The 24,921-nt window shown below is 53.1% G+C and overlaps 1 long non-coding RNA gene across 1 annotated transcript in view; it reads left to right on the forward strand.

Annotated features, from left to right (window-relative positions):
• The first annotated feature begins 1,990 nt into the window (after window positions 1-1,990).
• Window positions 1,991-24,921, forward strand: part of LOC131500969 (uncharacterized) — a 54,139-nt gene continuing 31,208 nt past the window's right edge. The window contains exon 1 of the long non-coding RNA XR_009256550.1: window positions 1,991-2,130. This is a non-coding gene — a long non-coding RNA (uncharacterized LOC131500969). The remainder of the gene's footprint in view (window positions 2,131-24,921) is intronic.

Below are 24,921 nucleotides of genomic sequence, written 5' to 3' on the forward strand. Positions count from 1 at the left end.
GCCAATTACTGTTCTAGGTGCATGATGTAGAGCTATGTAGAAAACACAGTGACATCCCTTCTCCCATTAAAATTTATTATTTAGAAATATAGCCTATGGCTATCCAAGTGCTCCAGCGAAATTTATTGAAAAAAAAAAATCTTTCCTCAATTGAACGGCCTTTGCACTTTTGTCAAAAATCAGTTAACTGTACCAGTGTGTGGCTATTTCTGGGTTTTCTATTCTGTTCCTTTTTTCTATGTGTCTGTCGCTCTAGCAATAACACAGCGTCTTGATTTTTGTATAGTTTTTTTTTTAATTTATTTTGAGAAAGTGCATGTGCACATGTGGGGGGGGGAGGGGCAGAGAGAAGGGGGGGGAGTGGGAATCCCAAGCAGGCTCCCTACCAGCAGTGCTGAGCCTGACAAATTCACGCAGTGCTGAGCCTGACAAATTCAAGCAGGCTCAAATTCACGCACTGTGAGATCACGACAGGGGTCAAGTCCAAGAGTCAGATGCTTTTTTTTTTTTTTTTTAATTTTTTTTCAACGTTTTTTATTTATTTTTGGGACAGAGAGAGACAGAGCATGAACAGGGGAGGGGCAGAGAGAGAGGGAGACACAGAACCGGAAGCAGGCTCCAGGCTCCGAGCCATCGGCCCAGAGCCCGACGCGGGGCTCGAACTCACGGACCGCGAGATCGTGACCTGGCTGAAGTCGGACGCTCAACCGACTGCGCCACCCGGGCGCCCCGAGAGTCAGATGCTTAACCAGCTGAGCCACCCAGGTGACCCTGTATAGTAAGTCTTAAAAGTGGGTAGTGTGGCTCCTCCCACTTGGTTCTTTTTCGAAATGCTCAAATTCTAGTTTCTTGCCTTTCCGTATATGTTTTAGAATCAGCTTGCCTAGGGGCGCCTGGGTGGCGCAGTCGGTCAAGCGGCCGACTTCAGCCAGGTCACGATCTCGCGCTCCGTGAGTTCGAGCCCCGCGTCGGGCTCTGGGCCGATGGCTCGGAGCCTGGAGCCTGTTTCCGATTCTGTGTCTCCCTCTCTCTCTGCCCCTCCCCCGTTCATGCTCTGTCTCTCTCTGTCCCAAAAATAAATTAAAAACGTGGAAAAAAAAAATTAAAAAAAAAAAAAAAAAAGAATCAGCTTGCCTATATCTACAAAAAAAATCTTGCTGGGATTTTGATAGGAGTTATGCTAAACTTGTATGTATCAATTTGGGGAGAATGGACATCTTTACTATGCTGAGTCTTCTGATCCATGAATACGGTATATCTCTCCATTTATTCAGATCTCCTTTGATTCCTTTCATCAGCATTTTGTGGTTTGCAGCATAGAATCCTTGTAATATTTTGCTGGATTTATGCCTAAGCATTTCATTTTTCTGAGCAATTGTAAATGGTTACTTAATTTCCATTCCTACTTGTTCAGTGCTAGTATCTAGAAATGCAATTGATCTTTGTGTGTTACTCTTGTAACCTAGGACTTTGCTGAACTTATTAGTTCTTGGAGTGTGAGTGTGTGTGTGTGCGTGTGTGCATGTGTGCAGATCCCTTGGAATTTTCCACATAGATAATCATGTCATCTGCAAATTGCAGAGTTTCGTTTCTTCGTTTCTCATCTATATGCTGGAATTGACTATTATTACATCAGAAGTCCTACACCCAAATGTCTGAAGGGGCCAGGGTGGTAGGACTATGGCAAATGGGGGGGGGGGTCCGTGCCAGTCAAGAGGGGCTGCTACTACCCAGCTACGTGGGTCCAGATCTCTAGACTGTTCAAAGAGAGTTTTGATGTTAGCTTGTCTGATATTTAACTGTTGATAAGTTATTCAAATATTTAAACAGCTGTCGGGCCACACAAAACACATCTGGGGGCTGGAGTGAGTTTGCACCAGTTTGCAACCTGGCACAACATGGGTGTTCTGTAAACAGAAGCACCTGTGCCTGCTGCCTGCTGTCTCAGGTGGGCGGTGCTTCAGGGACCTGTCGGGCTGCATGGGCTGTCTGTCGGCCCCGGATTCCCAGGATGGACGAGAAGGCCTAAGGGAAAGCTGTGTCCGAAGGGCATGTCTGGGATTCTCGGGGCTTGGACGCACCAGGCTGCTGCTTCAGTGTCTCTCCAGAGGCAATACAGCTGTGCCGCAGGTCGGTGAGTGGGCGTGTGTGGCTGCAGAGGAATCGGGGATGAGGGCTGGTGGCTAACGGTGAGGGGGGTGGAGTCAGGACGGGACCAGACAAAACGTGGGAAAACCACAGAAAGTGGCTGGGTTGACAGGGTGCAAAATGGGAGTCGTGGCAGGAGGGAATGAATGAGGACGGAGCATCTCTAACGTGCTGAATATAATGCTAGGTTGGTCCCTCGCTCCCTCCTCCCCTCCCTACTGCCCTCCTTCCTTCCACCCTGCCCTCCTTCCTTCCTTCCGTGCGACATGTATTTACGCCAGGCCCTGGGCCAGGCACTTGTCTCCCATGTATTCCTTACATATTCCTAAAACATAGGCATCACCCCTCCATTTCACAAATGAGGGGATGAAGTTACAGAGGGGGTGAGTGACTTGCCTGGGGTCCCAGAGCTGACCTCACAGTCTGTGCTCTTTGCACTACGTTCACCTCGCCGTCTCACAAAGGGCACAAGAGACCCCTCCGGTGTGTTGTGACAGTCCAGTTCCCAGAGCTCTGGCTGGGGGTGGGACAGGGGTGGGGGTGGGGGGTGCAGCAGGAGCGGTGGCCACTGGGTCGGTGATTCGGGCTGACCATGAGCTCGGCTGTCTATCAAATGGCACGTGCCACCGCAGGAGGAGAGCCCAGGACCACTGTCCTTCGGTAACTCCTCTACAAAGAGACAAGAAGGGATCAGCCAGTGCCCGAGGGTCTTAGCCACATTCCCACTCCCGGAGAGACTGGTGGCCAAGGAGGCCGGGTACAGGGCTAAGGGAGGCTTTGTACCAGGATGTGGATGGGAGGTGTAACCCCAAAACCCACCAGATGGGCTGTGTGGAGCTGTGCGACCATGCCACAGCTCCAGCTGATCGGTCTCTGATGGGCAAGGTTGGATCTGAAGGATAGCTGGTGGCCCCTGGGACCTGCCACTGAGACTCTCCGGGGACAGACACCCTCCCCAGGCCCCTACTGTGCCTTCTGATTTCAATCTGCTTCTTCATGGGTCACTATGCAAACAGTAGGAACTTAAGGGAGGAGCATGGCTTGAGGGAGAGTCAATTAATCAGGACTCTCTGGATTACAAGTGGCAGAAACTCCGATTTTAACTTACTAAGAAAAAAGGGTATTCACTGCTTTGCACAGTCCAAAGCTCCAGGGGATCGAGTCTGCCTACAGGCATAGCTGAATCTGGAAGCTTGAACAGGGGAGCCTGGGTGGCTCCGTGGGTTGAGCGTGAACTTGGGCTCAGGTCATGATCTCGCGGTCCGTGAGTTCGGGTCCCGCATCGGGTTCGGAGCCTGCTTCCGACCGTGTATGCGTGTGTGTCTCTCCCTCTCTATGCCCCTTCCCGCTTGCACTCTGTCTCTCTCTCTGTCTCTCAGAAAGAAATAAAAACATTAAAAAATTAGAAAAAAACCCCAAGAAGCTCTAACAGTGTCTTCAGAATACGTTTCCACCTGTCACGTGCACTTCCCTCCGTGTCGGCTTCTCGCTCAGGCTTCAGGACGACAACAGCCCTCCTTCCCATAGTCCTCAAGAGCCACCTTCCGCCCAGAGCTTCCAACAAAGGCCCTGGAAGTCGAGTCCTATTGGCCTGGCCTTGTTCATGTGCCTGCCTCTGAACCAATCGAGGGCCAGGAGAGGCATTGGAGCGAGTTGATTGGCTAGGTAGGGTCACATGCTCCCTGTTGGGCGGGCTGGGGCAGCCTCCGTTGGACCACGTGAACCCAGAGTGGGTGAAGTGGTTCCGCAAAGGGAAACCGGGGTTGTTGCTCCTTGAGGAAAACGCGTGCTAGCCAGGGCCCCTTCCCTCCCTGACTTAATGGGAAAGGCGTCAGTCTGGCCTCACCAGGGACTCAGAAGTTAAAAACGTTCAGTGATCTAGGTCTCTTTGCTCTGGACGTCCTATTTTATTTTTCTTGCTCTCTGCGGACGGGCTTTCTCTGCCTCTCTGAACACATCATTGCCTTGCAGATTTCCTGCCTCGTATCTCCATCAACGGGATGAGCCCCCATTAACAGGTGTGGAGTCCCGATCCCAGAGATTCTGTAGAATGTCTGCGGGGGGGCCATCCAGCATCTTGTGGTAGCGACTTCTTGATTTACTATTGGGGAATGCCTCCCTACCCCTCGCCCCCGAGTGCAAGCAGCTGGGGCAGGAATCTTCCCCTCCGCCCATGTCCCTGCTCCCTGGAGGAACCTGTGACCCAGGCAGGGTCAATCCCCACCTTCCAGGCCCTGGCCACTGTGATTTTATTTTCCAGGGTGGTCATAGGAGTTGGGTAAGGTCCTCGCCTTGGAGCTTTTGCTAGGACTTTGGGGAGACAGACATTGCCTTTGCGCTCAGTTGCAAAGGCGGTAGGATAGCCTAGCGGTGCTCGAGGTCCCCCGTGACGCTGAAGAATAGAGCCAACCTAGGGGGAAACAGAGTCAAGACATAGAGTCTCAGTAAGTTTTTGTTTTTGGGCCGTGGATCCAGCTCAGTCTCAGTCTCAGTCTCTCCTCCCCTAGGAATTTTGTTCCCATGAGCCCCTACGTTCCCATTTTGCTTAAGCCGGTTTGAGTAGGTCTGTCTCTTGCAACCGGGACTTGGTATGAGTGCACAGAGGGTCAGAGAGACCCGCTTTAGTTGGCTTGTGGATGTGCCTATCAGGGTCGCGTGGCACCACGTGGCTATGGGCAGAGGGGCGGTTTTCGCCGATGAGGTTTGTTGGCTGGCCCAGGCTTGCTGGCTTTGGGGCTCACGAGTGACCCAGGGCAGAGCTGTGTTGAGAAAGTCAGGGAATTAGCCTAGGAGGTGCCGGAAAGGAAGCCTGGGCAGCTTCTCAGAGAGAATCACCGCTGGGTGGGTCAGGCCAGGGTTTAGAGAGGCGGGGGCCCCCTCCAGGCACACTTGGTGCCCACCCCCGGGGCGGCAAGGCTCATCCTAGCTCTGTCCACTGTGAGATGGCACTTCCAATGTGGTCAGGCCTGGCTCAGGGCCTCGGTCTGAGCTGTGCCTGCAGCCTGATGACTTGGGGCGTGGAGTGGGATGTCACGCCCTGCAGGCACAGCAAGGGGCTCAGAGAACACGGGGCGGCCGGGCCGCTGCACGCCAGCTCGTCCCCGTGGGCACGCCCATGCATGTGAGAGCCCCGGAATTTTCTCTGCCCAAGTGCCATGTCGGTGGACCCCAGCCTGGTTGCCTTTGCGGTGACAGGAAAATGGATGTTGCTGACTGTTCGTTCACATGATCCTCTCTAGCTGTGGGTCAGCTCGGATTTTTTTTGGAGAGGTGGGGGCGGGGGGTGGAGAGCGGGGTGTGGGCGTGACCGACCTGGCCGTTCTGGGAAGAGACCTTTACCCAACCCCTGCTCCGCCCCCCTCACTCATACTGCCTGGGAGGGGGGGGGTCACTGCCTCCCAGTTCCATGGGGAGCCTACCACGTTCTAGTGTGTGGCATGCCTTATCTTTAATCTTCACATCTGCCTAAAGGAAGTGCGAGCATTTCCATTTCACAGGTGGGGAGACTGAGGTGCACAGATGGGAAATGATTTGCCTAAACTCACCCAGCTAAAAGCCGAGTTTCCCCCTCTAGGGTGTGTGGACTCTGGGTCCCCAGAGGTGGATCCTCTGGCCCTAAATTGTGTCTTAGTGCTGGGGAGGCAAAAGAGTGTGGTTAGTTAGGATGCCTTTTGGGTTCCAGCCCCGACCCCTGGATTCCCGCGGGTAAACTACATCACCACTCTGACCCTCAGTTTCCTCATCTGTAAAATGGAGAAAAACCAATGTCTTTTCCTCCTAGGATTGTTGGAGGATTAAGGCAGATAACGTATGGAAAGCACATATCACAGAACCATTTAGCTTTTTGGAAAAGATTCCCACCCTGCCCCTCGATGTCAGGCTTGCTCAGAGACCCTTTCTGGCCAACGGAATGTAAGCTGGATGGACGACGTGGGAGTTCCGAGCCCAGGCCCTAAGGGAAAACACGTATTCTGCTTCTTCATGTATTCACGACATTCTGCCTTATGGCATGGGGGGGAAGGCTTTGCCCACGTGGTCACCGCCCCTTGAGTTTGGGTCTCAATATGAGACACAAAGGACAGGGCTTCTGTGGTCAACTTGCAGCCTTGTGAGTGAGAGAGGTGATTGTTTTAAGCCACTGATGTGGGTGTAGCTTGTTACACAGCACTTTCCTGGCAGCCGCAAACTGATACGTGGAGACACGATGAGATGAGTGGACGTGTGGTCGTGTCTGCCGAGCATCTTTTGGGAGGACAACCCCTCTCCCGTTCTTGGTTTATGTGGACCCTGCAATAGCCTTTTTTTTTTTTTTTTTTTTTTAAGTTTATTTGTTTTTGAGAGAGAGTGCGAGCGGAGCAGGGGCAGAGAGCGAGAGGGAGAGAGAGAGAATCCCGAGCGTGCTCCACACTGTCCGCACAGAGCCCGACGCGGGGCTCGGATCCACTGTGAGATCATGACCTGAGCTGAAGTCAGATGCTTAACTGACTGAGCCCCCCGGGCGCCCCTGTACCTTGGCAACTCTTAAGGTCCGCCCCCACTTCCTCCGCCTGGGTTTCCCCAGGAGGGGGAGCCTTGCGGGGTCACCGTCAGGTGGTGGTGGGCAGCATAGGGATTCGGTGTTGGGAAATGGTTTTCCGCCGCAGCCATCAGCACAAGATAATGAGCCCTGGGCCCAGAGAGGCGCCCACCCATTCCCCTGGGGATCTCTGGGGGCCATCGTCTCACCCAGGAAAGGAGTCCTGGACACGGCCCAAGGGTCCCAAGCTTCATTTGCTGAATCCTTTTGGGCCAGGCATGATCTCTTTGGGGATCAGTTTCTTCCTCTGTAAAATGGGTATGAGGAGAGGTGCGCTACCCTCGATCGACGTGAGACCTTTTTTTGAGCAATAGACCCCCGAGAGAATCTGACACGAGGTGTGGACGGCCGCCTCGGGCATAGGTTTATGTGCACCGCTGTGGGTCACTGCGATGTTATATATAACTCAGGAGGGAGCTTTTTATGGGCCGTGGGTTGAGAACGTTTGGGCTTCACGAGGAACAGCCTTGTGACGCTAAGCAAGGCATCTGGAGCCAACCTGCCTGGGACTGAATCTCTCTCCAGCACTTACTAGCTGGGTGACCTTGGCCAAGTTACTTAACGTGTCGGTGCCTCCGTTTCCTCATCTGTAAAAGGACAGTGATAAGAATTCTTCCCGCTCCACAGGGTTGCCGAGAGGAATAAAGAAGACGTTATTTGTGTGGCACGTAGCACAGCATCCGGGACTTAGCGAGTGCTCATGGATGACACAGATGGGGCAATGTAAGACCCAGAAGCTTCTCTCTGTTTGCCTCTGGCTGACAGCCTTTCCAAGTCTCTCTCAGTGTCCAGCCCCACGGGAGATCTGTTCGTGTCCACCTGCCCTGGTTCTAGGAGGGGGTCTCACATGACCAAATAACTCAGGGCTTGTTGATCCTGGCTCCAGGAAGGTGCCCCTGCTGCTCTCGCAAACGTTGGTGCCGAGCCGGTGGGAGAGACAGGTGGGCTGGTCCCCTGCCTCCTTCCCTCACCTTCTCCTCCTGTTTCTGCCCTCTTGCTGTTGCCTGTCTGCCGAGGTCTCCGTCTGCACGTGTCCCTCCCTCTGTGTCTCCCCACCCTCCCCCCTGCTGATAATGATCCCGGCCGACAGGGGGAGGCACCCTGCCTTGCCCGGTCTGTTCTATGCACTCTGTATCATTTTTTCGTTAAAGTTTATTTATTTACTTGGAGAGAGAGAGAGGATCTCAGGCAGGCGCCGCAGAGTCAGCACGGAGCCCTATGCGGGGCTCAAACTCACAAACCGTGAGATCACGACCTGAGCCGAAAGCTAGAGTCGGACGCTTAACTGACTGAGCCCCCCAGGCGCCCTTCATTTATTCTTTAAATCCGTGTAACGTCCTTATGAAGCAGGTACTGCTTTTTATTCATTCAGTAAATCTTTATTAGGCCTCGGGTTCAGTGATTCCAGACTCTCACGGGTGCTGGCGGTCCAGCCGAGAACATAACGGTGCCCAACGCACCCCTTACCGCCCACTCAGCACCCACTTTTGCCTTGTCCCAAAGCCCACCCCCCGTTTCCTCATAGCTGTTACCAGGTACCCAAGTCTGCGTCGGGTATTAATGGCTGCATAACACATCCCACCCCCAAGATGGGGGCTTAAAACAACACGTGTCATCTTATCCGTGGGTCGGGAATGGGGTGTGGCTGAGCCGGGAGCCTGTGGCTGACGGGGCCTCCCGAGGCCGGACCTCAGGGATCCCTGTCTGAGTTCAGTCCCACGGCTGGTGGCAGCCTCAGGTCTCCGCCTTGGTGCCTCGCCACATGGGCCTCTGCTTAGGATAGCACGGGGCTGTCCTCTCGGCTAGAGCCAGAGCTCCGGAGAGAGAAATCGGCCGGGCCTTGGTAGCTGGATCTCGGAGGTGACACCCCGGCATTTTGTGTCCTGTTTGGTAGGAGCCGTCACCAGGCCCGGCCCACGCGCGTCACATGATGTGGTGGGGGGCACTGGGAGCCACCTCACGCGCTTCTGTCACCACAGGCATGCCAAGGTGCTGGGGACCACCGATGAGGGGCTGAGTGCTGCGTGAATCTGCCCTGTGTTACAGATGGGGAAACTGAGGCACAGAAAGGCTAAGTAACATGCCCGAGGTTACTCAGCTCCTAACAGGTGGCAGAACCAGGCTGTCTGGCTCCTGGCCCCGCTCTTTTTTTTTTTTTTTTTTAAATGTTTATTTATTTTTGAGAGAGACAGAGACAGAATGCAAGTGGGTTGGGGCAGAGAGAGAGGGAGGCACAGGATCTGAAGCAGGCTCCAGGCTCCGAGCCGTCAGCACAGAGCCTGACGCGGGGCTTGAACTCACGGACCCCGAGATCATGACCCGGAGCCGAAGTGGGACGCTCAACCGACGGAGCCACCCGGGCATCCCTCTGCCTCCTCCTCTGGAATGTTCCGCCCACTTCCGCCTTTCCACTTGTCTCCCCCACTCTGGTCTGTCACCCTGACCTCCGTGAGTCTCCCGGTCGCGGTTCTCGGCTTCCTTCATCCCTTCCTCCCTCCGGCTCCGTCTGCCTTGACCTGGCTCATCTGTCTTCACGTCACATCTGTTCCTCGTCTCCGTGTCTGCCCATGTCTCTGCGTCTGTGTGTCTGGTGTATCTGTGGCTCTCTCTGTCCATGTGTCAGCCTTGGGCTTTGTCCGTGGGTCTCTCTGTCTCCTTGTTCCTACTGCTGTCCGTCTGGCCGTCGTGTGACCCTCTCTCCCTGTCTCTTTTTGAACCTATTGCTTCCTTTTCCCCCTCGGCCCCCACCCCTCTGTGTCTGTCCCTCTCTGTCTGTCCCTGTGGTTTTCTGTCTGTATTCTTCTGGATCCTGCCCATCTCCCTCCTTAGGCCACAATACGCTGCTTCTGGGTGGACCCAGTCCGGGAGGCAGTTTTGATTATTTACGACGCTGTCACTTATTAATCATTATCTTTATAATAACGTAAAAACAACAGGCTCTCAGCCCCTACCCAGTGGCGGACAGTGGCCTCTCAGCCTGGTCCCCCTGCCGCGCAGACAGATGGCAACTCCCCGCTTCTATTCATCAGGCTTCGATACGCATCTCCTTTGGAGACTGTCGGCTCCAATGTTACAATCACAGCAATATTAGAATAACAACTTAAAACCAATCATTTTTATGGGGACACACACAGTATAAAAAGACCTGCCTATCTGAGGACACATATAACATCAGCAGCTATTGCCCCATAAAGCTGTCAGTTAGAGAAACATCTCGGGGAGTCCTTGAACACCATCACCCAAGTTTAGCGAGAGAGAGAGAGAGAGAGAGAGAGAGGGAGAGAGAGAAAGAGAAAGGAAAGAGGGAGAGAGCGCTTTGCAAATCATTTTTCATGGAGGTCTGGGGAAAAAATGTGAGCAATTGATTCCGTGGGGAGCCAGTGGATTTAGTTAAATGGCTCAGGCCTGACCCCGAGTGGCACTTCACATATGTCTCCCGAAATCACGGGGCAGGCTTAGAAAGGGGCAGCGCCCAGGGGGTGCCCAGCGTGTATGGCCTGGCCAACTTCTAGCTTCAGTTTCCCCAACCGGAAGCTTTGTGCCTTAAGATTTTGATTAGGAAGCCTTCCCAGGGAGTGTCAGTAGGGGAGTGAGGGAGTGGCCGGAAGCGGAAGGAGGCCCCGGGCAAGGCCGACCCCACCCCAGGGAGCAGACCTGGGGCTCGCTTACAGGGGGATGACAGGGGAGGAGTTTCTTACCTCCCAAGAGCTGGGTGTGCCTGGCTCCCCCCGAGGCTCCTGCGTGGGTGATGGACATCTTAAGACGCAAACCCTCCTGAAGAAGAGTTCACCAGCCGGCACTCGGCGAGAGGACCGGCTCTTTGCAGGTGAAACGCAGCAGGCCTGAGTCCTGGGCTCGAGCCCAGCACACTCCATCGGTGTGGCACCAAAGGCGTAGTTGGGCCGCAGCTCTTCTGGAAAGCAAGCGACCCACCCAATCAAAACCCTGACTTGTAAGACGGGGGGCGGGGTGGTGGGGTGGGTGGGAGTAGAAACAGCTCTTCTGGGGTCCTGTTATTCTACCTAGTGCCTGGGTGTAAGTTAGAGCGGGCGCCCCCCGCTGGGTGGGTGTGGCACTCGCTAGCACGCGGCTTGGCCTGTCAGGGGCAACTTTCTGCACAGAAAAGAGGTCTTTTGGGACGGATTCAGCTAAGTTCCAGAGCAGAGGACTTGGTGAGGTGAGGGGGAGGTGTCTTTCAGCCGCCATTTACCCCATCTGTTGGGTGCCATGTACAGCGTGCATCCTGGACAACTGTACATGACAGCCCTGAGCCTTTAGCTGACCGTATGCTCAGCGCTCCGGGCAAGAAAATGCAGATTGTGCGTTTCATGAAGGCGAGGGCTAGGTCAGGGCTGTTGACCACTGTGTCTCCTGGCACCAAATACAGTGTTTGGGAGGCGTTCAAAAAGTACTTGTTGAAGAAATGGATGAATGAATTTTAAATATCTCATAGATTGTCTGGCGTATCACAGTCAATCGGTGTTTGCCAAGCAAGTGAATGACCGCTGCGGTCAAGAGCGGTCTGTGAAGTTCCGTGGCACCGGAGAAGGAAAGGCAGGACTCAAATCCCAGTCTTCTACTGATTAGCTGTGTGGTCTTGGGCAAGTTACTGCCACCCTCTGTGCCTCTGTTTTATCTTCTGTAAAATGGGGGTCATTAACAGGACTTCCTTTCCGAGGGCTCCTATGTGGACCAAGCAAGTTAACACACGGAGTGGTTGGCAATGTTAGCTGCTTGTTAGCATCACCAGAAGTGGCAGGTCCCCAGTGCTCTGTGCTGGGCTGACCTCCTGGAGAGCTGTGTTGCCTTCTGGGCGTCATATTCTTCTATTTTTATTTTTTAAACATTTATTTATTTTTGAAAGACGGAGAGACAGAGCGTGAGCAGGGGAGGGGCAGGGAGAGAGATTGAGACGCAGAATCCGGAGCGGGCTCCAGACTCCGAGCTGTCAGCACAGAGCCCGACGCGGGGCTCGAACTCACAGACCGCGAGATCATGACCTGAGCCGAAGTCGGCCGCTCAGCCGACGGAGCCACCCAGGCGCCCCTGGGTGTCATATTCTAAAAGAGACAGTGACAACTGACAGCTTGACTGTGAGAGCCCCACAGGAACTTCCCTATAAATAATTGTTGGGTGAATAAAGTGTACCCCGCGAAAGCTGCTCAGAGCAGGGGTGATTTAATATGGATGGAGCACATAATTTTTAGTCAGCTCTTCATCTGATTTCTTTCTAGTCTCTGCACTGGGGCATGAGCTTTTTGCCTTGAATACGTCACTAAGAAGCTCCACGTTACCCCCCAGTGGCCCCTCAGTGATGGGACGGGAGAGACCCACAGCCCCAGGGATGAACTCTTACTGGATTTACCCAATCTGCACGAGCCATTCAGAGATGCACGTGTGGCCCGTTTTGGACCAATGACACGAGAGACGATGCTGGCTGGAGGGTTCCGAGAGGGTCCCCTTTGTGAGAGGGAGGTCCTGGGAGGCTCCCACAGCCACCTTGTCTCCACGGCAGGATCCAACCTTGGTTTGGAGCGCCCCCGTTGAAGGCAGGGAGGGGGCGGGTGGCCATCTGGGGTGATGCTGCTGAGCCCCCTCTGGAGCAGCTCTTCCCCCGGCTGTGCCCACCGCGTGAACCAGCGAAGTCCTGTTGAGGTTTTGGCTAGCTCGAGTTGGGTCTCCTGTCACCTGCTGGAGGATGGGTCCTCGCCAACACCCCGTCTCTTCATTTGTTCTCTTTCCAGTCCGCTCCCTATGGTGTGAACCTTATACCTTGAATTCAGCCGAGCTCAGTGTTTTGCAGCTTTAAAGCCTCGCTCGTTTCTTGCATCTCATTTCCTCCTTGGAGTCCCCCGTGCCCTGAGTCAAGAAGCGTATGACCAAACAGCAGGGCTGAGGAATGCAGAGGGGAGACACAGGGTGCCAGAAAACTGAGGGGGGGACGACACGGGGTAAGATTAAAAAAGCAGCTGCCACGCTGTGTGGGGCACAGGACTAAGTTTTACCTGCGTTCCTCGTTCCCATTTGCAGATGAGGAAGCTGAGGCCCCGGATGGCTCGTCACCCACTGGCAGTCCCATTATCTGGCAAGTAGCCTCGTTTTGCGTTGGACCCACAGGGCTGATGGCACCTAATGAGTAGCTGTGCCCCAGCCTGCGAGAGGGCACCTGCTCAGAAGCAGGCAAGACGCTGAAGATCCATATGGGAATTGCACACAGAGTAATTTTATAGACAATTAAATCTGTAAAGATTGGCCAATATGTGTACTTAAAGCTGTGTGCAGAGGTAATTGCCAAGTTTCCTTCCATCTGCCGAGGAGATTTTAAACAAAGGGGGATGGTCCACCAGGCTGAACACTAAGCAGACCGACGAGGTTCCTTCCTTGCTGGAAGGGTGGGGGGCGGGGCGCCAGGAGGTGGCATGGAGAGGGGACAAGGCTGGGGTGATCTGCTTCCTGGACCCTCTCTCTCAGGAGCCTGGAGGGTGGAAGCAGCCTGGGCCGTGCGGTCTGAAGGATCTGGAATGGCCAACGCCTCCCTGTCGCCTCACCAGCCGTCTGGCTCCAGACAGGCACTACCTCTTTCTGAGCCTCAGTTTCCCCATCTGCTCAACAGGGACAAAACACCCACCACGTGGGGTTGCTGCCGGGATTAGATGGGCTGATGGCCGAACTGTCCTCCTACGTCACATTCTCCTTCGTCCTCTGTTCACCTACCAGCCAGACCTGGGGTTTGTGGGTAACGAGTGGGAAAATCTTCCAGAACTGAACTCAGCATCCGCAGAGCTTTCTGCCAGCCCAGAGCACTTGGGGCCAACGTCTCCCAACCCTTTGGGCGACCTTCTCTGAGTGATATGATTGAAACAGAACTGGAGGCATCCATTCGCTTGCCAGTCGCCTTACTTACTCCCCTGTCCTTGTCCGTACGTTACACCCTCTGTGAGTTACATCATCATAGTGCCGGGCAACAAACCAGCACAAAGCTAGTGACTTAAAACAGCAACGCTTTCTGGTTCCCCATGAGTCTACGGGTCAGTTGGGTAAGTTGGCTGTTCTGGGCTGGGGTGGACGCTCACACGTGTCCGGGCAGCCGGTGGATCAGCTGGGGGCTGGCCAATCTAGGACGGCCTTGGCCGGGCTGGACGTGCCCTCCTGGCAGAAGGAGAGCCGCAAGAGAGGGAATGGAAATGCACAAGCGGTTTCAAAGAATCTCAGCTTGCACTGAGTTTGCTGGAATCCTGCTGGCCGAAGCAAGTCCAACGGTCAGTCCCAGATTCCGGCGGGAGGGCATTGCCAAAGGGCATGGATGAAAGGAGGCAGGAATAACTGGGGCCATTACAGCAATCCGTCTACCACATAGCCTCCTGGAGACCCGGCCACGGGACCCGCACCTTTCCCTCTTATGTGCCGTTGTGCAGGCAAAGAACCCACCGAAGGTCTTAGAACGATGTTGCTACAGTGCTCCAGCCTCGGCTGTATTCTCCGTGTTTCCTGGAAACTCCACTGAGCTCTTTAACCGCCCCCCCCCACCCCATTCCCCATAACAGACATCACCCCCTCCCTCTTAACAACTGATCTTTTCTCCCAGTTCCTAGAGATGATAGAAACTGCCAGAAGAAAAGTCTTTCAACTTCCTACCTCTTTTCATTCATTTGCACTTATTTATTTTTTTCATTGAGCACCTACTGTGTTCCAGGCCCTGTGCCTGATGCTCAGTGATGAGTAAGGCAAAGACCTTCACCCCACGGGGCTTGTGTGCGAACAGAGGGAGCCATGAGAAACCAGCGATCAAGTGAACTCGTGAGCACGGTGACTCCGGCAGCGATGAGCGCTGGAAAGACAGTGGAACAAAGAAGTGAGGTAGACGTGCCTGGTTGTGCACACGTGCGTGCTCACTCTCGGGAGGGCCACGTACAGAGCTGTGACTGTGAGGGTGAGTGCCGAACACCAGTCTTGAGGAGAGCTGGGGAAGGGCGTTCTGAAGGAGGAAGCAGCAAGTGCAAAGACCCTGGGGCTGGAATAAAGCGTGATCATGTGACTGGAACACAGTCAGTGAGGAGAGTGGGAGAGAAGGGATCAGAGGGGCCAGGGCAGATCCCGCTGTGCCTTGAAGGCTGTCACGAGGACTCTGGACTGTCTCTAAGGGCAGTGGAGGGTTTTGAGCAGGAAGGCCACATCATCTAGTTTATCTTTCTAAAAGGCCGCGCTGGCTGCTGCGTGGAAAATTAGTTTACCTGTGTCTGTACCCATTCTTTCATGCTTTCTTCCGCATGGTGTCCTTTGAGATGTCCTAGGCTCTCCAGCCGGGCTCTGGATCCATCCCCTCCCCTTCCCAGGCCTCTGCTCCTGGGGGATCTCTTCTTGGATATGGTCCGTCTCTCCCACTCTCTCTGTCGGTTCCTCCTCGTTGGTTACCAGAGCGCACATGCGTGGGTGTGCCTCTGCCTGTGTGTCAGCTTTTCCGTTTAAGTAACTTGTATTTTCAGATGAGTAACCTATTTCCGGGAGACCCCTTCCTGTGCCCATGCCCTTGGCCAGGCACCTCCGGGGCTCTTGGGCTGGAGTGTGCATCTCTGCCCTTTGACTTTGGGGCTCACTTGGGCAGAAGTGACAGCAGGCCAGTTCTGAGTGTATGTCTCAAGAGTGACTCTGCACCGTCTGCCTTTTTTCCTTCTGCTCTTCAGCCATCCCCAGGCCCCCCACCCAGATCCAACCCGTAGCCCACAGCCAAGCTCAGCAAAGTCCAGCCCGAGACGTGGCAGTCTTTGACTTTACGGCAAGAGTTGATTGATACAAGCACAGAAGAAGAAGGTTCAAAAGTCTGAGTCTCCCTCCTACCCCATCATTGCAACCCAGTTTCCCTCCAGGCGGTGCCCGAACTTGCTAGTTCCTGTGGATGGCTCCAGAGAATCTCGGGCACACAAACAGTTCCACATGCGTGTTGGTCCCACCGCACACTGTTGGGTATCTTCCTTTGTATTCACCTCGCGTGTCTTGCAAATCACTTTGTATCCACATACGAAGAGGTTCCCCAGCTCTTGTAGAGCCATATGGCATTACATTGGATGGATTTCCCTACGTGATGTCACCAGTCCCCTGCCGGCCCTAGCAAGACGGACGCTTGGGTTGTCCAGTCTTCTAAAACTTCAGAGGAGGCTGCACACATCACTTCTCACACGTGGAAGCATATCTGTCCCGTACGTTCCCAGAGGCAGAATTGCGTGGTCCCCGATCCCATGCTGTTATGGTACTTCCGGCTGGAGCCACACTGATCTTCATAGGGCTTGTCCAGTCTTCTCTCGGGGATCCTCCAGTCTCTCTATCTTAAAAAAAAAACCATAAGGAATAAAAAAAAAAAAAAAAAAAAAAAAAACGCAAAGAGGTCTCAAACCACCCTCTCACCACTTCTCCCTTCAACTCTGCTACTTCTGGAAAAGGGGTCTACGTGTGCTCTGTTTTGTTCCCACGCCGGTCTGTCTGCTTCCTGTCTTTGCCCATCTTGCTTTTCTTTCAAAGATCATGGGTGACCGTCTGTTGGAAAGTCCAACGGGCACAGTCCAGCATTCATTGGACCTTGGTTTCATATCCCTGAAAGCCACTCTCCCCTCCTTGAAGGCTGTCTTTCGCCCTGTTGGATATTAGGAATTCCTTCGGTGGCCCCAGTAGGAAACGTAAATAAATAAAAAAAAAATACTGATGCACTCCACGGGAGTATGTTTGAATGGTGTATTGGGGAAATGGTTTGAATATTCAGGCAGAGTAAGGCCCGTGAATAGTAAGATGGGGTTTCTCTTGGGATGGTGTCAGATCCCTGGGCTGAGCCTGAGGTCCGAGGTGTGGCCTGGGCCAGTGTTTCTCGAACTGCGATGTGCAGACAGTCACCTGGGGATCTTGTTGAAAATGCAGATTCCACTTGAGTACATCTGGGGTGGGGCCTGGGGCCTGCGTTTCTGGTAAGATCTCAGGACAGTACTTGGAGCGAATGTCACCGTGAGTGGGGTTGGATGGAGACAGCAGCGTTGGGAATAAGGAATTGTTGCTGTCTGAACTCCTGGTGACGATTTTAGTCCCAGGGGTAAGTACCTTAGCACTCTGGAGCTTCCCCAAGACCTTCCCCTTTGCCCGGTCCAGAAGCAGCCATCCATCCCCTCGAGCAGTTAGCTAAGACTGTGGCGGTCTGCACTCGGGCCACATCCAGGACAACCCCGGGTCTCCTGGATCCTGGGACCTCTCGGACACTTGGCCAGCACAGAAAAAACAGGCAAGGACGATTCCCAGTCGCCTGCCTTCCTTTTCAGCCTATCTGGGGTAGATAGGGATCTGGGATCGGGAAAGAGAAGTTCTCCGAGAGTAACGTTGTCCGTGGCCGTGTGGTAGTCGCAGCACTCAGCAGTGGGTGGCCTTGGGCAAGGTTCCCAGCCCCAAGCCCTACTTTTCTTTTCTGTGTATTGGCAAAACAGAGTTCGGGGCCAAGAGGCTTTCTGAGAGTAAATTAACCGAGTACATGAATTAACACAGACCAGCACCTGATACAGTAAGCATTATATGTTTGCGAATAACAACAATGACAATTCAGATCCCCCCTCCCCGTTTTTACTACATACCTGCCCCCCTCCGTATACATTCAATGCCCAGATACCATCAGGTCTTTCTACTAAATTCTAATAAGCCATTCCACGTATTTCCAAATCTTCAAAAAAAACCCAGCATCCTCATTTAGATCACGGGGGACGATTGTGTTTGTTCAATATTCTGTTCTCTGAGCCCAGCACAGAGCCTGGCACAGAGCAGGTGCTCAGCGAGGACTAGAAGAACAAAAGAACAAACGAACGAATGAATCAAAGATCTGCTTTCCGAGCCGGCACCTGCTTCCTGCCAGCTGCGTGTCCTCTGGCAAGTGAACAAATGTCCCTGATCCCTCACACAGAGTTGAAGATCAAGTGAGGTAGGCACGAAAGCCCTCTCCTTGTCATGGCCGAGGCTTCTTTAGCGTTGATGACCAGGTCCACGCGTATCCGCAGGCTTCTGCCTTGCTCGAGTCTGATCGCTCGGAACACGGATGTTCACGGAGTTGTCTTTGCGTTTTCAGGCCCCGTGCAGGTCAGCTCCAGCCTCCTTGGCACCTGCTGTTCATGGCGTGGGCTCTAACAAGCCTCCAATAACCGTGCAGTCTCTGGACTGTGGCTTTCGTGAAAACCCTCCTCCAAACGCCTCCCGCGTTGCCCGCTTTCCCTTCCTTGACTGTGCCCTTTGTTTTTATTTCCTGACATGGCAGAACGGTCTGCCTTTTATCTGTTTATCCTGCCAAAGTCCCCGTTGGTGCTCACGGGCTGGGCTTTGAAGGGGAGGTGGATGGTCCGGGGGCAGCTGGACTCCTTCTGCCAGCTAAGCTGGGGGCCTCGTGGGCATGTACGTCCTCAGGAGGGAAGTATGGGGCTTCCAGAGCAAACCTGGGAGTGGGCCGGAGCTGGAGAGGACATTAAAAGAAATTTTTTTTTAATGTTTATTTATTTTTGAGAGAGAGAGAGAGCAAGAGCAGCCGAGGGGCAGAGAGAGAGGGAGACACAGAATCCGAAGCAGGCTCCAGGCTCCCAGCCGTCAGCACAGAGCCCGACGCGGGGCTCGAACCCACGAACCGCGAGATCATAACCTGAGCTGAAGTCGGACGCCTGACCGACTGAGCCACCCGGGCGCCCCCAGTTTTTATTCGTACTGTTGGGCCTCAGTTGGGACCCAGGTGAATGAACGAACCCCACTTCCCGTTTGTGTCGGGCTGACGTCACTGGTCTGGGCAGCTGATGTTCCTTCATCTCCCATCTCTCATCCCCTGACAGTGCTCCCCCAGAGGCAGCTGCTCTAATGCGATTTGAATGTGTTCTTAAGTAAGTGTGTATTTTGGAGTAATATATGACGCTGGTTTTTTACGTTGGTGTGTTTCCTTTTCTCATCACAGAGGCAACATCACATTCTGTTTCCCCTCAACCTTACGTATCAGAAACCTTCCCAGGCGACCTCTTCTCCATCCCACGACCTCTGACTCCTTCTTAGTATCTGTTCCCCTACGGCTGGGCCCCTGTGTTAGCTCCCACCCACGTGACCACGAGCAAGGCCGTGGTGGACACTTCCACATGTGTCTTTGCCTGGATCTGGCCAAGAGTCTGTCTGCATTTAGGTGCCCTTGAACGCAGCACCCGAGACGAAGATTTGGGCGCGGTGACTCAGTTTAGGAGCTGATTCCAGGAGGCAGAAATGAGGGGGCAGGGAAATGAGACAGAGAATGGGGACGTGTCAGTCACGTGTGTTTGCTCAAGCTGGTTCCCTGCTTGAGGTCCGGGGGACCTCAGAACCACTGGACTCGGCCTAGAGGGTCCCCAGGGGATGGAAAGGCCTCGTGGACAGCAGTTCCCCGTCCCGGCTCTTGGCATCTGTACCGTGTCTTTTCTTCTCTCTCCATTTCTTCTTTCTTTACTTTCTTTCTTCCACCGGGCACTAATCAGCACTCCAAGGACGTAGCAGTGAACACAACAGATGAAGTCCTAGCTCTTCTGGAGATTATATTCTATCAGGGAGATGTAGGTAATTAACAAGAGGAATTTCAGGTACCTCCAGACTGTAAAAGTGCTGTGAAATAAATAAGACCTGGTCATGGTCCAGAGAGGGCTTGGCCCACGGGGCTCTAACAAGAGCAGAGGTGGGCACGGGCAGAGGTGGGCGATTCAGATATGGCAATCAGGGATGACGGAGCCTCTCTGAGGACCGGGCCTCTTCCTGGCTGAGCTGAAGGGGAACCAGCCACAGAAAGGTCTGGAGGAGGAGCATTTCGGGTGAGGAAACAGTAAGTGCAAAGGCCCTGAGGTAGGAATGTGGCTTGTTCTATTTATGGAGTGAACGGCAGGAGAGGGAGTGTCAGGGAGAGTGGGTTGAGGTGAGGTCAGAGAGCTGAGCAGTGGCCAGGTCATACAGGGCATTGCAGTCCACGGTGAGGAGTCACCAGGCAGGACCTGACAGAAGGGCCTCGATAAGCCAGTGATCACTGGGGTGATTCACCCTTCTGGGAAATTTAGGCAGGAAATTCATCCTGCCTAACTACTTAACCTAAAACCTCACCAAGAGGGTCCTGGAAGGTTATCTCTGAGAACAAGAATGCACCTCAGAGGGAATCTGTTGTACAACCTCCTGTTCAGACTGGAATCCTGCTGTCACCTCCTACAGTCACACCTACAGTGAGCAAGCAGCTCGTATAACACCCATTTCTGTCATTTAAGACTCTTGGTGGCCAGGGGCAGGAAGCAAACCAAAGCAGCTTAAATGTAAAAAAGGGACCTTGTTGGCTCAGGTAACAGAAGAGACAAAGAACGGCTGCAGGTATGGCTTGATCCAGGTCCTAAAGGATGTTACTTGGATTCGGTCTCTCTTCATCACTGAGCTCTGCTTTCTCCATGTTGGTTCCATTCTCAGACTGACTTTCCTTCCTCGGAGTAGCATAAAATCCCTCTTGCCCCACAGTTGGAATGAAAGTCTTTGGCCTGGTCCCGGACGGTGTGGCCCGCAGGCACATCCCTGAAGCAATCACCCTGGCCACCCCCCCCCCCCCCGATTGCTTGGGATCCCTGGGTTCTTTCTGCTGTTGAGGATCAGCGATTTTGTTTTTCTTGTGCGGTCACCTTGCTTCTATTGTAACGAGTTGAATTTAGGCACAGATGCTGTGCCTGACGAATATGCTTCGCTTTCCACGGCGATATTTTAGAAAACCAATAGACTACGGAGGTCCCCCCTTGCAGTTTATTTGTTTCCCGTTCTCACCGCTCCGATGTCACCCCAGTGTGAGGCTCGGGGCGTCCGCTCACAGCCTCACAAGCATGGAAAGACAGGCTCTCCCTTCAGGATTTGCCGGTGTGCGTGGTGGGGGGGCCCCGGGTTTCTGTTCTGTGGTGTTCCCCTGGGTAACACGGTCACTGCCTAAAAGTTGCCCGTTGCCCTGGGCCGCGGCTTCCCTCGTCTTCAGCTCCAGAGGTCAGGCTTTTGTCAGTTCCTGTTTTTGTCTGTGACGGTTGGTGGTTCCCGACTGCCGCTTCTTCCCGGTTCCACGTCTGAGGTTCTGTCGGGGGAAGGGAGACCCATGGTCTCCTTTGGGTCCCAAGTCGCCTGGCTGCTCTGCCTGCTTGACCCCCACCTTGCGGTCTCTTAGGTTTGTTGTTTGTGCCGTACCCAGAGATTTGACCTGGGCTTTGCTGGAAAGAAAAGGGAAAGTACGTCTACCACACCTTCCCAGAAGAAGAAATCTGGCTGTCAGAGCGCTTGAATTTTGGTCTGTTTCTTCTGCCCTCACGGAAGAGTGAGCCCCTGGTGCCAGCCTGGACTCCAGGATGATCCCGAAGCGATGCCGTGTGACAGCCCTTTGGATACCGGGAGACTGTGGCCAAGCCCCGCCCCTCTTCTTTAGGCCGGAGACTCTGAGATTTTGTGCTGGTTGCTCTGAGCTCGTCAGTGTCCCCGAGCTGGCCGGCCCTGTGTGTCGTGTCCGTCACTTGATGTGTGTCTGTGAACGTGGGAAAGAACGACCCAGGTACCGTCTCTGTCTGTTCTCGGTTATTTCAGATGATCATCCATCTGCCTGCTGGCCCCGTCCGTGCCCTCTGACCTCACCTCCTTCACTCCTCGCGCCAGACCTCCTCCATTCTAGCAACGCCGGCCTTGGACTATCCAAGCACGTTTCCACCTCAGGGCCTTTGCAGGTGCCGTTTGCCTCTGCCCGAGAAGCTCTTTCTGCAGATATTTTCGTGACCTGTCCCACCCATCTGCTCCATCAGGCCTTCTTACCTTTAGAGAACTTCTCTGAGCACTACGTGAGCTAATGCCCCTTCCCCATCCCAGTTTCCCTTGCTATGTGGTTCTCCCCACACTCACCCCCTTGTTATAACTGAATGTCAGGTCCCCACCGATTTATGTGTTGAAGTATTCACCTTCAGTGTGAGGCCTTTGGGAAGTAATTAGGCCATGACGGCGGGGGCCTCATGGTGGGATTAGTGCCCTTATAAAAAGAGGAGGGGACACAGGACCTCTCTGTCTCATACACTGAGAAGATGGTCAACTGCAAACCAGGCAGAGGGGTCTCATTCGACACCAGGCCGGCCTGGCACCTTGATCTTGGACGTCCCAGCCTCCAGAACCCTGAGAAATAAATGTTTGCCATTTAAAGCCACTAAGCCAGTGATATTTTCTGGTAGCAGCCCAGACAGACTAAGGCAGCACTGATATACCAAGTACTTCCTAGTTTGCTTACCATCCAGGTGCCCTTGCTGGAATGGAGAGGGCGGGGGCTTTGATTTCAGTGCCCGGAACACAGGCCGGCACAGGGTAGACACACGGTCGACATTGCTGACTGGATGAATACTTCACGCCGGGGGTGGGGTGGGGGGGCATGCTGGATGCTGGGGATGTGAGCAGGAGACACCCAGTCGTGTCCCTGTGCAGCCCATGGGGCTAGACCGGAAGTTGCCTATGGACCAGCTAATCACACGAATAATCACCTGCAAGGAAATACCACGAAGGAAGCATAGGGGGCGCTATAAGGGCGTCAAATAGGGGGCATTCAACTGATGGTGGCATTTTGTTGCAGGCGCTCTGGAAAAATGATAAATGGGAATTAGACGGATCTGTTGATACGGTTACTGGCCCAACTTATTTATGCAAACTGTATGTGTTTGATTATAAGTACAAAACGATACAAGTCATTCGTCCAGCATTTTTCGAGCACCTGCTCTCTGCCCAGTACTGTCTTTAGCAATATATATTCGTTATCGTATTTACTCTGCAGGGCAGTCCGCCCCTGCAGCCACCAGCCTGAAATCCGACCTTAGCCTTGTTGCTTCTGGTTGTAAGACACTGGATTTCTCTGTGCTTCGTTTTGTCCACTTAAAAAACAACAGTAAAAAATAGGACTCACTTCCTAACTGAATGGGTTATATTTGTGTATGTGTGTGTATACATTTACGTATATATATACATATATATGTGTGTATATACGCGTATATATATATATATATATATACGTATGTATGTGTGTGTGTGTGTGTGTGTGTGTATATATATATATATATATATATATATATATATGTATATGTCATTTTATATATGGGGGATTGAGGCGCAGAGGGAATAAATAATTTCCTGAGATCCCAGGCACAGGATTCGGTCCCTCATCTGCCTGCTCTGTGAATTCTCATCTTGCCAGTCAATGCATTATTCCACACAAACACACCTCAGCCCTAATCTATTGCTCTAATATTTATAACAACGCAGCTACAATTCATTTTTCTGCTGCTTCAATGAATCACCTCCTGATACTTCTGATTTCTAAGAGCAAAATGCCACCTTGATTTCTATTATCTGCCTGAGCCCAGGAAGCAATCCCCAGGTATACTCTTTGCCGGGTTGTTTTTTTTTTTTTTTTCCCCATGCCTTATGGCCCATGCTGCCTGACATACAGCAAAATGGGTTTGTGATTTAGCAGCAGAAAAGGTTAACTCTAAATAATGATCAGAAAGTTAAAATATAGAGCCAGAATGTTGCTTTAGTTTTTATAGGTTTTAAATAATTTCGCCGCCTTCCCTGAAGGATTTAGCATAATTCAATGAGAAAATTGCATCCAGGTCCTGTGGGCTGCACTGACGTGACTGCATTGCAATGAGCAGAAGAGACGGAAAGTGTCTTTCTGGCCGTGAACCTGACTGAGCCGTGAGCTCAGGAAGGAATGACCCTGGGCAGTGGCCTGGGTCTCCTCGGGGGGGGGGTGGGGGGGGGGGCAGGGCAGCTGGCCCAGCTGCAGCTAGCAATGGTCAAGACAGGTGTTTGTGCTAGGCGGCGAGCAGAGATCGGATGCCTGTAGCAGATTCCACCGGATCAATGCAGCCCTGGGAAAAACCTGCTCTTCTCACATCTTTGGTGCTTTGGCTCTGCACACCCGACCTTTGCAGGCGCGGTTAGATCCCCTCCTTGCCATTTACAAATTGTATGAATTAGGATTGTGTCTGGCTGCAGTGGACAGAAAACCTCACTAACGCTGGCTTAGGGAGAGTGGGGTTTGTTTGTTTGTTTGCTTGTAACAAGAACACTGTGGAGACATTCTGGGACTAGCACACAGCTCAAAGATGCCGTTGGGGACCTAGACTTTGCTTTTCACTTGTAGGCATTATCGCCATGCAGTTTCTGGTCTTGGGTTGGTGTGGGGGCTTAGAATGAATTAATATATGTAAAGTCCTTGTCATAGTTCTCGGTACATGGCAGAGGCTATGTGCTTTCTTAATCGGGAAGCTTATTTCCATCTGACTTTCCACTAAATGCTGGATCGGGAATGTTTTCCCAGCTCAATGAATAGCGATCCGTCTCCTCGTTTTTAACGGGGGCATAATGCTGCCGGCTTCCCATTTATTGTGTAATGGATCCCCTGTTGTTGGATATCTGGGTTGTTTCCAGTTTCCATAAATATTTGTCCACCCATCCAGTGATCTCCTGTGCAAAAGTTCCCAGAAATGGAGCCGGGACGAACACTCCTGCACGCACGCGTGTGGTCAGAAGGGGCTGGTGCCGTTGCATATGTTACTACGGTTCCTCTCCTGCAGGGCATTGTCCCTGCACTGTCCTCATGCACAGTCTGGTACCGACGTCACTGTGGCCGGCCGCTGTCCCCCACTGCTGGGTGTTGGGACCCCTCAGAGGAGGCTGCAGCCAGCCTCCCGTGCTCCGTGGCCTTTCTCCCTCCAGGACTTCAAAAACCAGTCTTCCCCGTGCTCCCCAAAGGGCACACCCTTTAACGGGTCCCGAACCAACACGTTCCAAAGCCAGGTGATGGTAAATTAGTGGGCATGACTTTTCCGTAAGTCGCGACTCAGTGACAGCTGATAGTTAACCGAATTGCCTCTGCGTGCCAGGCAACGTGCCGAGCACTTTAAAGGCATCAGGTGATCACAGCACTCCTGGGAAGGTGATATTGTTAATCCAGTGTTTCAGATGAGGGGACCGGAAGCTCAGCATGGTTAAGTAATGTGTTCAAGGTCAGAGACTGAGTAAGAGGCAGATCCGGGGACCCAGAGAGTGGCTTCCCAGTCCCTGCGTCTTCCTGCTGCTGTGCTAGGCGGCCGTCCAAAGCCTGGCCAGACATAGACCTCGATCTCCACTGCCTGACACATTCCGGGAATGCC

Source organism: Neofelis nebulosa, chromosome 18 (assembly GCF_028018385.1).
Source record: "Neofelis nebulosa isolate mNeoNeb1 chromosome 18, mNeoNeb1.pri, whole genome shotgun sequence".
NCBI classification, from domain to species: domain Eukaryota; kingdom Metazoa; phylum Chordata; class Mammalia; order Carnivora; family Felidae; genus Neofelis; species Neofelis nebulosa.